We start from the raw sequence: 11,539 nt of genomic DNA, 5'->3' as shown, positions 1-11,539 counted from the left end.
GGAAGGAAACCACATTTTTCCATGACCATCTGATATAAAGAAGTTTGGATTACTATGTATTTGTGTCCTAATCCCCCATCTGCCTCTCTTCCCATCTGTTTCCCCTACAACCACTCCCCCATCCATTGCCCGCGGCCCCTGCACCTCCTCTCTGGCTGCTGCAGTCTGGTTCCCCACTAAACCCCCAGCCTCTGCCCTTCTCCTGCCGCTCAGCTTCCTGCCTGCCATTTACACCATGTCTCTTCTTTATTCCCTCCAGCAACATCCTCCTCCCTGGCCAAAAGCAGCGCATACAGGAGTATTTCTATCAGTCTAGAGCTATGCGTCTGCGTATAGGTTGGTTGGCTACTAGGAAGGGATGGGCAAACAAGTTACTTTGCAAGTTATGTGCTTTGCAAACCTGCAAAGGGACACGATTGGGAAATGCCTTGCTGATCTACCAAAATATATTGAAATTTGCCAAAAGTTGCTAAAGTCTGTAATTTTAATTCACTGGCACTTCAAAGCCCCCATTCACTCCACGACAGACAGCAATGTGAGTGTGAACCAGAAGCCAAGCCAAGGACAAGTGCCAAGCCTCAGTGATCAAAATTTACTATAAATCAGGGGAGATAAATTAGACTTACCGCTTATCTTACTTTCTCTGGCCAAGGTGGGGCTATCTGTGGCTATTCATACTAAAATGCATGCATTTTTCCATTTTAAAAAGAAGACAATAAACTCTTGTTAAAAGAAAAAAAAAAAAGAAGGAAATGTGTCTAAGCTGAGTGGTATTTCCTGACTGAACATTTACTAATTTACTGTTTAATGATGATTAACATGAACTTAACAGAGCCAAATACAGATACATACATTTTTGATTCACTGTTAGATAAGGAAAAATACTCTGTCGTCCAGAATCTGTGTGAATAGGCAGATCATTGGACAGACAATATGTTTCAGAGAGAGACCAATTGTCTCTTAAAAAAGTTAGTGGCTAGTGCTCTCACTATAATCAAGGCCTGATATCTTATTTACTACATGCAAGTACATACAAAGTTAACTTCTAAACAAGCCACCACTTTTGAAAGCTTTGTTCAAGTTATTTTCCTTCTCCTGAAGCTTCTGATGCCCAGAAGGCACGAATAGGACACAGCAGGCTGCATTATGCCACCGGTACGTATGGGCCCTACTGACCTATGGGGGCATCATCCTCTTGTCTTAAAGAACCGAGCAGAGATAAACCTGCCATCCATATGGAAGAATCTCCCAAGTTCTCTAAATCAGGTTATCCCTTCAGCTAGGAAATTTACCATGTTTGGTGACCAAGCACAAATTCTGCACTTCTAATGCAACAAATGTGCTTTCAACCCACCTTGGAGCTTGGCTGCCCGATGACGCCTGTCAGCCCTGGGAACCAGGGACGTGCCGAGTCTTTGTGTTGAAGAAACTGGAGCCGTGTCAACGTTAGGTGTTGCCACCAAGGTTTGTATGTGTTGGCTGTGACAAACCCTTCCGAGGAAAGCAGCCAGGCTGTTTCCAGGTGTCACGTGCCAGCAGAGACTTGTAGTCAGTGTAAAGGTCGCTGCCACTCGGTCAGTGGCCGCGAATTGTTGTGAGCTCACTTATCTGTCACACGGTGTGGGGCAATACCCCGATATCACAGCTGTATGGCAGCTCTCCACGCACAGCTCTGCACGCTGCCAGGGTTGCTGGGAGCTGATAGCTCCAACGATACTGCAGCATCGGCAAAAACCAGCTTGTGCCTTGGGAGGCCTGACCCAGCCCGGCCATCCCCGGACTCTTTTCTCTGCCCTGCTCCCTTCCTCCCGGTCCGCAGGCAGCGCTGATGGTGTGAGCTGCCCTGCTCCGGCAGTGGGGAAGGGCTGGATGAAGCCACCATCATGTCCCACTCCCCAGCAAAGCAGTGGTGCCCCAGCAGAGCGTTTGCAGCTTGGGGGCTGTGAGAGTACCGTACCCCCAGTGAGAAAGGACGTGAGGAAACATGTGCATGGAGACCCCAGGCTTGATGCTGGTGGGGTTCTTACACCCTTGGTACAGTGCCCCCTTACTCTGCAGCATCTCTGTGAGGTGTTGTCTCAGCAGATGAGTCTTAGGCTTTCGATAAGCTCAGGCTGGCAGAAGAAGGGAGATTAGGAAAAGAGAAATGCCTCTTCTCCCATACATAGTCCTCCGAGATCTCCCCTGCCTCTTGCCCAGAGGTTTAACATTATTGCTCTCCTCAGTGTTATTTTTCATTTTAGTATGTATAGCCTGGAAATACACGTGCCCCTTGCTAATGTAGACCTGGCACACTGAGTTCACAAATGACCACGACGGCAATTAAAGTGCACCCAGTAAGAGCACGGTGGCAGACGGAGACCTCACACACAGACCCCACAAATGTGTAATGATTCCAAAGCTACACCTTAATATTATCTTTATAATTGCTGCACAACACAGTATACAGATCTGTGTTATCTACGTGCGTGGATAAGTTAAAAAATGGAGAAGTAGGACCTGGAAGGCAAGGAAAGAGCAGATCTGCCACAATCCCTTCTGTTCCTTACCAAAAAAACAGAAGAAAGTTAGCGTAGCCTCCAAGTAAGTTTTCTGGAGCCCATAACTCCGGTGACAGTTGCTGAAGCAATCGCTAAGCACATCTCCTGGCAATCTACGGCTATTGGTGATGTGCTGCCAGAAAGCCAGGGCTGGGGAAGAGAAGACTCACACTGACTTTGGAGTCTGCTCTTCCCCGTGCTCGCAAATCTGGAGGCAGTGTCCTGGACTTACCGGTATTTACACCAGTGCTTGAGATCTGCTCATATTTTGGAGGATCCTGGAAGCAGATACAGGTTTCTTCTGAAGCGCTGCTAGCAAATTCTGTTCTGACACGGCCAGTCTCAGTGTAGGTATTTCCTAGAGTTACTCCAGAGAGGTGTTTTTGGCATACCAATATTAAGCAAAAGGTGTCAAGGGAAGGCTGATAAGGCTTCAAAGCATAACTAAGAGGGGTGTGAAAGATGTGGAAAAAAATTCCCCTTTTTAATTCTGATTTCACCCACAACCTACTTACTACTAAAAATTAAAATTAGCAGTAAAATTGTATTTCATAATAGCGCACCTTTATCCCATCAGTGAATTTCCCTGGTTGTTTTGAGGAGGATGGGAAATGCTTTAGGAGACGTGAGGTTATGAAAAATGAAAGCTTTCACTGACATAAAATTTGCTTAATGTTTTTCATCAAACTTAAAGCAGTATTATTTAAACTTACTGGGTTTTTTTTGTTTTACTCTTAAAAGGTATGAGATTGGAGGAGGATTGGTGCTACTGGCTGGTGTGGCAGGACTTCTAGGAGGTAATTATGGACCTTGGTGAAAAAAAGTCGCTCAGGCGTGTGGAAGAGCCCAAGTGACTTTAATGGAAAGGGGAAGTCTAGAAGTTTTTAAATCAGTCTCCTCTGAGTGTAGGACCACCGCTTTGTTGCCGTAAGCGGAAGCTTTATAGAGAGGTTCCTGAGATAAGCGGGATGAGGTACCCTGTGTGCGCACACGTGTGTGGGTGGGTGTGCGGCACAGGAGTGTCACGCTCCCGCCCAGGTGGCTGTACTTTAGGTGTACAACAAGTGGAAGGAGGGGGAGCTGCTCCCCTAAAAGCACTGCAGCTCCGCTGGAGTTCCCGCCCCAGCTGCCGATTTGCGTTAACACTTTCCACACAGCCCTTTCGGAGCAATAATTTTGTTATATCTCGTAATAGTGACACGACTCACGCAGGCAGAGGTATTGCCATCCTGTGATGAGAGAACTGAGATTCAGAAAGATATTTAATTTCTCAGGCGCACACCATCATCGAATCCACTATTAGGACTTCAGTTCTTGACCGCTAATTCTCTAATGAGATGCTTATTCTTTGGGTGAGGATAACAATAGAAACAGAAGAATCTACTCTGTAACAGTCATAACATAAAGTCGCCGCTCAATTTATTATATTCTCATGCATTGAGGCACAGGTGTGTGTCTAATCCGCAAAGAATTTGGTCCGGTCATCAGACCACTTGCATCATATGTGTGATCTACCTGCAAGGCCAGTTGTGAAAGGAGGAAGTTTAGGAAGAAACGGGAGGGAATGGTATTTTGTTGACAACCACAGCAGTCACTTGTAAGTCACCTGCTCCCTGCCAGGTGCTGGTGACGGGAAAGAACGAATGGCCTAAGTTTTCAAGTTCACAGTCTTTCAAGTGATCTGGCAACACTTAAAAAATCGCAAGCATGGGATCCAAATCATTAATTTCCCACCTTTTCTCCCAATTCCAATGATCTTACCTGTTTCAGTGCATTAATTTAATCTTTTCTACCTCAGCATTTTTCCTTTAGACCCTCAGTAAACCTTGCTTCACGTCTTGCCTGCCTTGCTCCCACTTATTGACAAAATTGTCAATCAAAGATTGACAAAAATAAAATAAAAAAAAAATTTGTGCAGTTACACTCTTTTTAACCCAATACCTACATAAAATTGCCTGTTTTCACTGATAATGAGGACAACAGAAGTTAAAAATGAAGGTGCAAGAGACTCCCTAATAAGAAGGTAATCTGTAACTTCACAAAGGTTAATTTTAAAGTCAAAAGGTTACGGGTTGCCTCGAAGTAGCAGGTTTTATAACACTTCCAACATTTTTGATTGCATTAGCTGATAAACATCAAATCCCTCCTTGAATGTTACTAAATCTTACTAAATCAGTGTAACACGTTACCTGTTTCCTGAGCCACCTTCTTATTTCTTCTCCTTAGTCATCCCCTCCTCCTCTCTTTCTAACATGCTTTTTTTGGCTGGGCCTGCTTCTGGGGTATTTGAACCCACTTAAACCTTTTAGCGCCATTGTCACAGAGAGTCTTTCAGCTTTGGAAATCTCACCCTTGTTATATCCCTGCAGCTGCGCTATTTACCCACTGTTGCACGAGGCAGGGCGGTTGTGGTTTAAAATGCGTGTAGCCACAGGCAAGATGCCAAAGTCTACAGGGTTTAGGCTGTCCCCAACTAATTGAACTCTCTGCTAAACTGGCGAGTTATCAAAGTAGCTGGGGTTTGACATCTCAGCAACCTTGTAATAGCACGGACCTAAATCATGCGAAATTTAAGGCCCGTGCGGGTAAAAGGGAATAGTTTAGGTTGTTTGGGGAGGTTTTGCGTGGTTTTATGCCCTTCCTACAGGTAGTTTCTTATTGTGCTGATAATTATTTATTTGCACATATATAATTGTGCAAATTATATATGCACAATTGTCTTGACTCTTGTCTTTTGAGATGTTTGAGCGGTTCAACAGCTGCAAAAATCTCCAGTCACCACCAGCGAAAATGGGGTCAGCGTGGACCTTGAGCATCCACGATTTCCCCTACTCATGTGAGCAGAGGGGAGTATCCCTCAGCACGGCACGGGCAGTAGTAAAGATGCCTTGGGATTCATCCCGGAGAGTAGGCCAAGGCACTCTCCACCCCAACCCCGTTCAGGAGCTAGTACAGCCAGTTAGTCTTTGCTAGAAGGGGCAAGTGGGAGGAACGTGATCCGACAATGCCCTGGTGGGTCCGGCTGATGCCAGGACTCCATAAACACCAGCAGCTCTGAAGGAAGGCTCTCAGCTCCTTCAAAGTGCGGTGGCTAATGCTGACCCTGGCAGTGGAGCTGGGCAACTCCCTGCCGTTCCTCTCCTGTCCTACAGAGACAGGGCTGCTTCCCAGAGCGCTGGGAACTCTAGCCAGTTGCAGTTCCTGCGGTATGCGAAAGATTCCCCAGATGAAGCTTAAAGGAGCTCACAAACACAGCTGTAAAATTAAGTGCTGAGGTGCCATAAATATCTGTTTTTAATAGCGCACACAGTATTAAGTTTCCCTCTTGAATGAACGATTTATTTACAGCCTCAACACCAAGTTAATGACTTCTTCTGTCTAGAAATTAGACATATTTTTATAGTTTCAATATGCTCATAGCAAACGCTTTCAACCTTGTTATTGCTCAGAAAATTTAATTATCTCGTGATTCAGAATTTTCCTGCCCTTTAGCTAGTGAAGGACAACAGACAGGACCATCAAGTCTTTTAATTTCTCACTTGCATAAATATTAATCAATTTTATTTCCTAAGTATCCTTAGAAGTTGCTGTAGAATTTGCTCCATCTCATCACTCTGCTCCAGCTGCACTTGGTACTTTTGTGTGTGAGAGCCTGACAGGTGCTTCATTGCTGTTGCTGAATTTCTCTATATTTCTACAGAAGTGATTAGGAAATAGGTTTGTATTATGATATTTGAGTGTAAGCTATATATGATTACTTAGAATTGCTTTTTAGTGCCACACATCCCATTATCTGTGTTTAAATGGAACATACACCCTCCTCAGGCGCACCCTGGAGGTGTTATCTGCAAGGGTCCCTTGAGAATCCATTCATTCATGGACCAACATCATGATGATATACAACAGGCCCGGTCCAACACCAAAAAAAGAAGGGAAAACGAGCCTGTTTTCTGGAAATGACTGTCACTATCTTCACCTCATCTTGTGTTTTCCAAGGCTTGTAACACTTCTTTAATATCTGTTGGAGCAAAGGGGAGGAAAGTGATAAGGATTTCTATTTTTATTATCAGAAGGCTGGCTTGGTTATCACGAGAATCCAGTGTCTCTGTGCACTTCTTGTCTATCTAACCTCCAGGCTACCCAGGAGACCATATTTGCTGGACAGTAATCTGGGTGATTCATTAGGAAAGATTTGCAGACTGACTTGGTGATAGTTGGCCTGTGTTTTGAAGTACAGCTTACTGGACACGTGTGATTGAAAAGCTTTCATGACTGCAGAGGACGCTTGAGTGTGTGATTCAGATGCAAAAATATACGAAAGAGAACTCAACTTATTTTGGTTTATTGTAGCTGCCACTATTTTTACGTCATTATCATGCTTTTGAAGCACTGATGTATTATTTTTATTTTTACATTTGAGATGGAAAATGCTATCGTTAGCAATGCCAACAAAAATGTCTCCATCAAAGTTCTTCTTCTGGTAAATGTAGAAACTGAGAGGTGAAAATATACTGACGAAGCCAAAACAAAAATATAAACTGAATTTGAAGGACAGAGAGTAAATAGTTTTCACTTACCTTTACCAATAAAGATGACTTGTATTGTTATGGGAACTGGGCACAGCAAAAACTAATGCAGCATAGTTAGAAGGGAAGCTTAAATACAAAATGTTAAGTGAATCATATGTATTCAAACTGGAGAGGAGCATATTCCCAGATCTCGTTATAAAAAAACCCCAGAGCTTGAAAATATTCCATATGGTCTCTATTTTATATCCATGACTACTTTCAAGGAATAAATGGCACTATCTGTACAGTATAAGTAAAGCAGAAAAATAAATGTCTGCTGAATCAAACTATACCAGGCTGTATTTATGTCATATAAACTTAACGGTAAGTGTCTACTGGATCAGATCCCTGCAGCAATATTGGAGGACAAAGTTTCATTGTATTATTTGTGGCTATAGAGGGGCTGTATATTAACTTTAAATTTACCTGCCTTACAAAAATAAGCAAACTGGTTTTAAAAAAAAAATAAAAAAAATCAGATGTAAAACTACTCCCTAGCTGCAGAACCTGCGAGGCTCAGAAAGTGGCCAGGAGCTATGGAAACAACTTTTTTTTTAATAGAACTAAGCTTTAAGACACTTAAAGCTGTACGCCGAGGTGATGTGTTACAAGGTAGACTGCTTTACAGTGAGACTCCTGAGACCACTTACGCACGTGTGAGTGTGAGAGTTGGTGCAATTTACTCACCCAAATCCCGAATCTGCTGTGTTACAGGAATACAGCTCCACCTATTTAAGTCAGAGGTCTCCACCTCACCAACACAAAACTTTCCTTCCTTTAGTACGCTGTCACTGCATTAGGACCGGGTAAAAAGGAGGACATGGCTGTGTAACTACAGCATGTAATTTCACCTATACAGGCGCGGGGGATGGAAGATAAAAAGGTAGGTAGGACAGATTTATGTGAAAATAGAGATTTGACGGAATTCATGTTCTGGAAAGCAAAACAAGGGTGACGAAGGAAGAGAACATGGAAAACTGAAATGCATTCATCGGTTGTCTTGTCATTGCCCAGTATGGCCTAATCCAGGACACCGCCTTACTTAAGTTTTCATCTTCTCACAACTTTTGCTTCTGACAGGTTTTAGTTGCACAGTGGACCCTGGTTGTAAACAGGAGTCTTAGCTCAGGAGAGGCATGCTGAGTCCGGAGGCTCGCTGAGGTCTGGAGGTCGTTGTAAGTCAGCGGTACAGCTCTCTCTGACCTTCTGAGGAAACAAACTGCGCAACTTGCCCCTTCTGCTCGCTGTCAGGACAGCCTGTAATCCTTATGAAAGCGGCTGCAGCATGGAGGCACGCTGCCTCGCTCACAAAGCCTTCACCACTTGTCCACCAAGATAAAGCTGATGGAGACCACAGCTTCACCAGCTGAGAGCTGGACGCTAGTCGGCAGGCTAAGGTGGTGTGTGGGGACTGGGAAAATGGGCTCAGTCAACTCTCCACAGGCAGGGGTAGGGGGAGATGGAAAGCGTGGAACCCCATGCGAAGTAAGGCAAAACGATGGAAGTGGAAAAGAAAGGCTGAAAGGTTTTGCAAAAGAATGTTCGACGAAAGGCAGGGAAAGGAAAAGGCTGGGAATGCCTTTCTGATAAATGGGAATTATCTATTTGCAGGACTCGACAAGATGAGCCAGGAGAGCCCATGAATTGCTTGCATGCGGTCATGCTCACACAGAGCAGCGTGTGCATCCAAGTAAAGCACGTGCAAATCTGAAGAACTTTGGGCTTCTGAGGTTTGTCATTTTCTAGGAACCTGGAAGCCCCTTTTGGGGATCCTTCTAAATAAAAATGTGAACGGTTGGAGGAAGGAATCTAGACATGAGGAAAAGGACACAGGTAGCTTGTCCTCACGTTGGAACTATGTGCAAGACATTAATACCAAACCACTTTATCTACATTCTTGACGAGTTGGCTATAAAACACTTACGGATACAGGAAGCAGGTCTGTTAACAGCAGTTGAATATGTGGCCGTGACAGGGCATTTGCTTGGATGTTTTCATAGTATTTGTCTCTAAATCTCTCAACAATAATCTGGAAAGATACTGGGCACTTCTGCTGGGTATCTTCTTTTCCTTCAAAAGTAATAAGATATCATGTATGAACAAACCAGGATTGGACCTTAGATTTCTGTCTATTGAGCATCGCTTGCACTGCCATTAATATTGTTATGTGGTGAGAAAAAAACGCTGCAAATATTCCATCTGAAACTAAGAAAATAGGGCCAGGTCCCTCAATATTATTACTTAGTGAAAGATTTTAAGACACAAACAGGGAAAAATCTACCAGGGTTGTGTCACAGCATTTTTACCAGAGCCCTTGTAAATCAAGCCTTGGATTTTCTTTCATTTTATATTGAAGTGAGCTGCCACTTGGACATTAGCCATACTTTTCACTTCAGCAACTTGTCTGTGGCTAAATTACTGTCAAAACCTTAAATGTGCCAATGGATTTTTTTTTGTCTCCCCATCAGTTTTCCTTACCCAGACCTTCTATGTTCTGTGTAGAAAGCCTTTGCCCAGCAGGGGCAGCAACAACCTTGGACCAGGAAACGAATAGTCAGTGTGGTGTTTTCACTTATAAACATCCCAGAAAATGTGTGGCTGGGATGGAGGAAAGAGGCAGGATCATCCCAGCTTCCCCAAGCCCCGGAAGGAGGCAAAGTCCTGGAAGTCCTGGTTATGGTGGAGAGAGCAAGGCTAGGACTTACTTTCCCAAATGGAAGAAATCGAAGGAAGTCCACGGCAGGGAGGGCCTCTTCAGGACAAGAAAAGCCTTGCTAGATGTGCAAGTGCTGCTGTTTGCTGGCCTGCAGTCCTCGGTCACTTTGGCTGTGGAAGCCTGGGGTGTACCGCTGTGCTGACTCTCTCCCAGCAGCTGCAGGACCGTACTCCCTAGTGTTGTGATGGTCGTTCTGTTATTTGGGCACTGACACCTTCTAGGCAGGTCAGCTCACCTGAATTGACCTTCCCACAGTCTAAACGCAGGTTTTTCTGGAGGTTATCAGTCCAAACTTGAAACAACTGTGAACTTGGGGGACACGTAACGATGAAACGGTTGATATTCTGTCCCTCAGAATGCCCCAGGAAAAAAAACTTGGAAAAAACCTAATTGCCCGGGCTGGAGCAGCACTGAAGATGATGTGCCAGATACAAAGTAGGACAATTGCCTTGTGCAAACTGTGCGGCGTTGTCGAGGCAGCCTCTACTCCAAACTGGCTCCTGCGCAGCTGCAGATCACTCATTAAAATGACTTGCATCTCTACTGAATTTTAATTAAGAAAAGCATGAGGAGCAGGTGTTAACTTGATCTATAGACTCATTATAGTCCCTCGGGACTCCCTAGGCACAGTTGGATATAGTTACTGAACATTTAGAAGTTCCTGATTTTGACCCTTTTTGTCTCATTTACAGACTTGTATTTGTAGCAGGTATTTATTCATATTAATTTAACGATATTGCTTTGAAGCCAGACATTCAAACCCCAGGAGCTGCAGGACAAGTCCATCAACGGGACTTCAGCAGGGAAAGATGCAGCTAACTTGCGGAGAGACTGTCAGCTCCTCATTCGCCTTTCCCCTCTATGTCTTCAGGGATGCTACCGTTCACCCACTGGCGTAGCTGCTATCTAGCAGCTGCCCAGCCCAAATCATCTGACATTGCCCTGATTAGTTTACACACCTTAATTCAGCAAGGTCTCTCCTAGCCTGTATTGTTTTGAGTGAAGTGGGTTAGAGAGTAATTGCATGAACAGCTGTAAATCATGGCAATGGTGTTGGGGGTGTGTTTGTGTGCGTGAGGTGTGGAGAGGTGCTCAGGGCAATAAATTCTTCATAGAGCCAAAATGGGGTATGTGACCAAGGTATTTGACTCCGGTTTTTAACACCTATTTGATGCTTTTACTGCATAGTGAAGTCAGTAGCCCCTAAAGTACTTAGGCTGACCACGGACTTCAAGCACAGGCGTAAGAGCCATAAGTTGGAGCTTTCAAGACACCAGCCAGGTACCTATCTCTGATCTGGTTTCTAAACTTGAAAAATAATCTGTAATATTTTCTGGAGTAAAGTACCTGACAGCTTGGCTTTTCTCACGGAAAGAGAGACATCCACCCAGCCCCCTTGTAAGGCAGTAGATTTGTTCTTCATTTTTCCAAATGAAGGGTCTTAAACCTGCATATCCCATACTACCATTAAATGTTCTACTCAGCAGTTTACCTGGAGGGCTGTCTTCCCTCTGACCCAGCACACTGTTAAACAATCAAGCAGCTCCAGGAGCAGGTGTTGAGAAGGTACCACCCTAGGCCATGTTGGGGACCATGTCCTGATGGTGGTGGTGGCCTTGTGGTCAAATTCCTGGTCTAAATGATCAGAGTGGGGATGCAAAAACATCTACCTGCACAATGAATCCAACAGTCACTCCTCTGTTGAGTTGACATTC

The sequence above is a fragment of the Chroicocephalus ridibundus genome, chromosome 1 (assembly GCF_963924245.1).
Source record: "Chroicocephalus ridibundus chromosome 1, bChrRid1.1, whole genome shotgun sequence".
In the NCBI taxonomy this organism is placed as follows: domain Eukaryota; kingdom Metazoa; phylum Chordata; class Aves; order Charadriiformes; family Laridae; genus Chroicocephalus; species Chroicocephalus ridibundus.
This window is presented reverse-complemented; position numbering follows the sequence as displayed.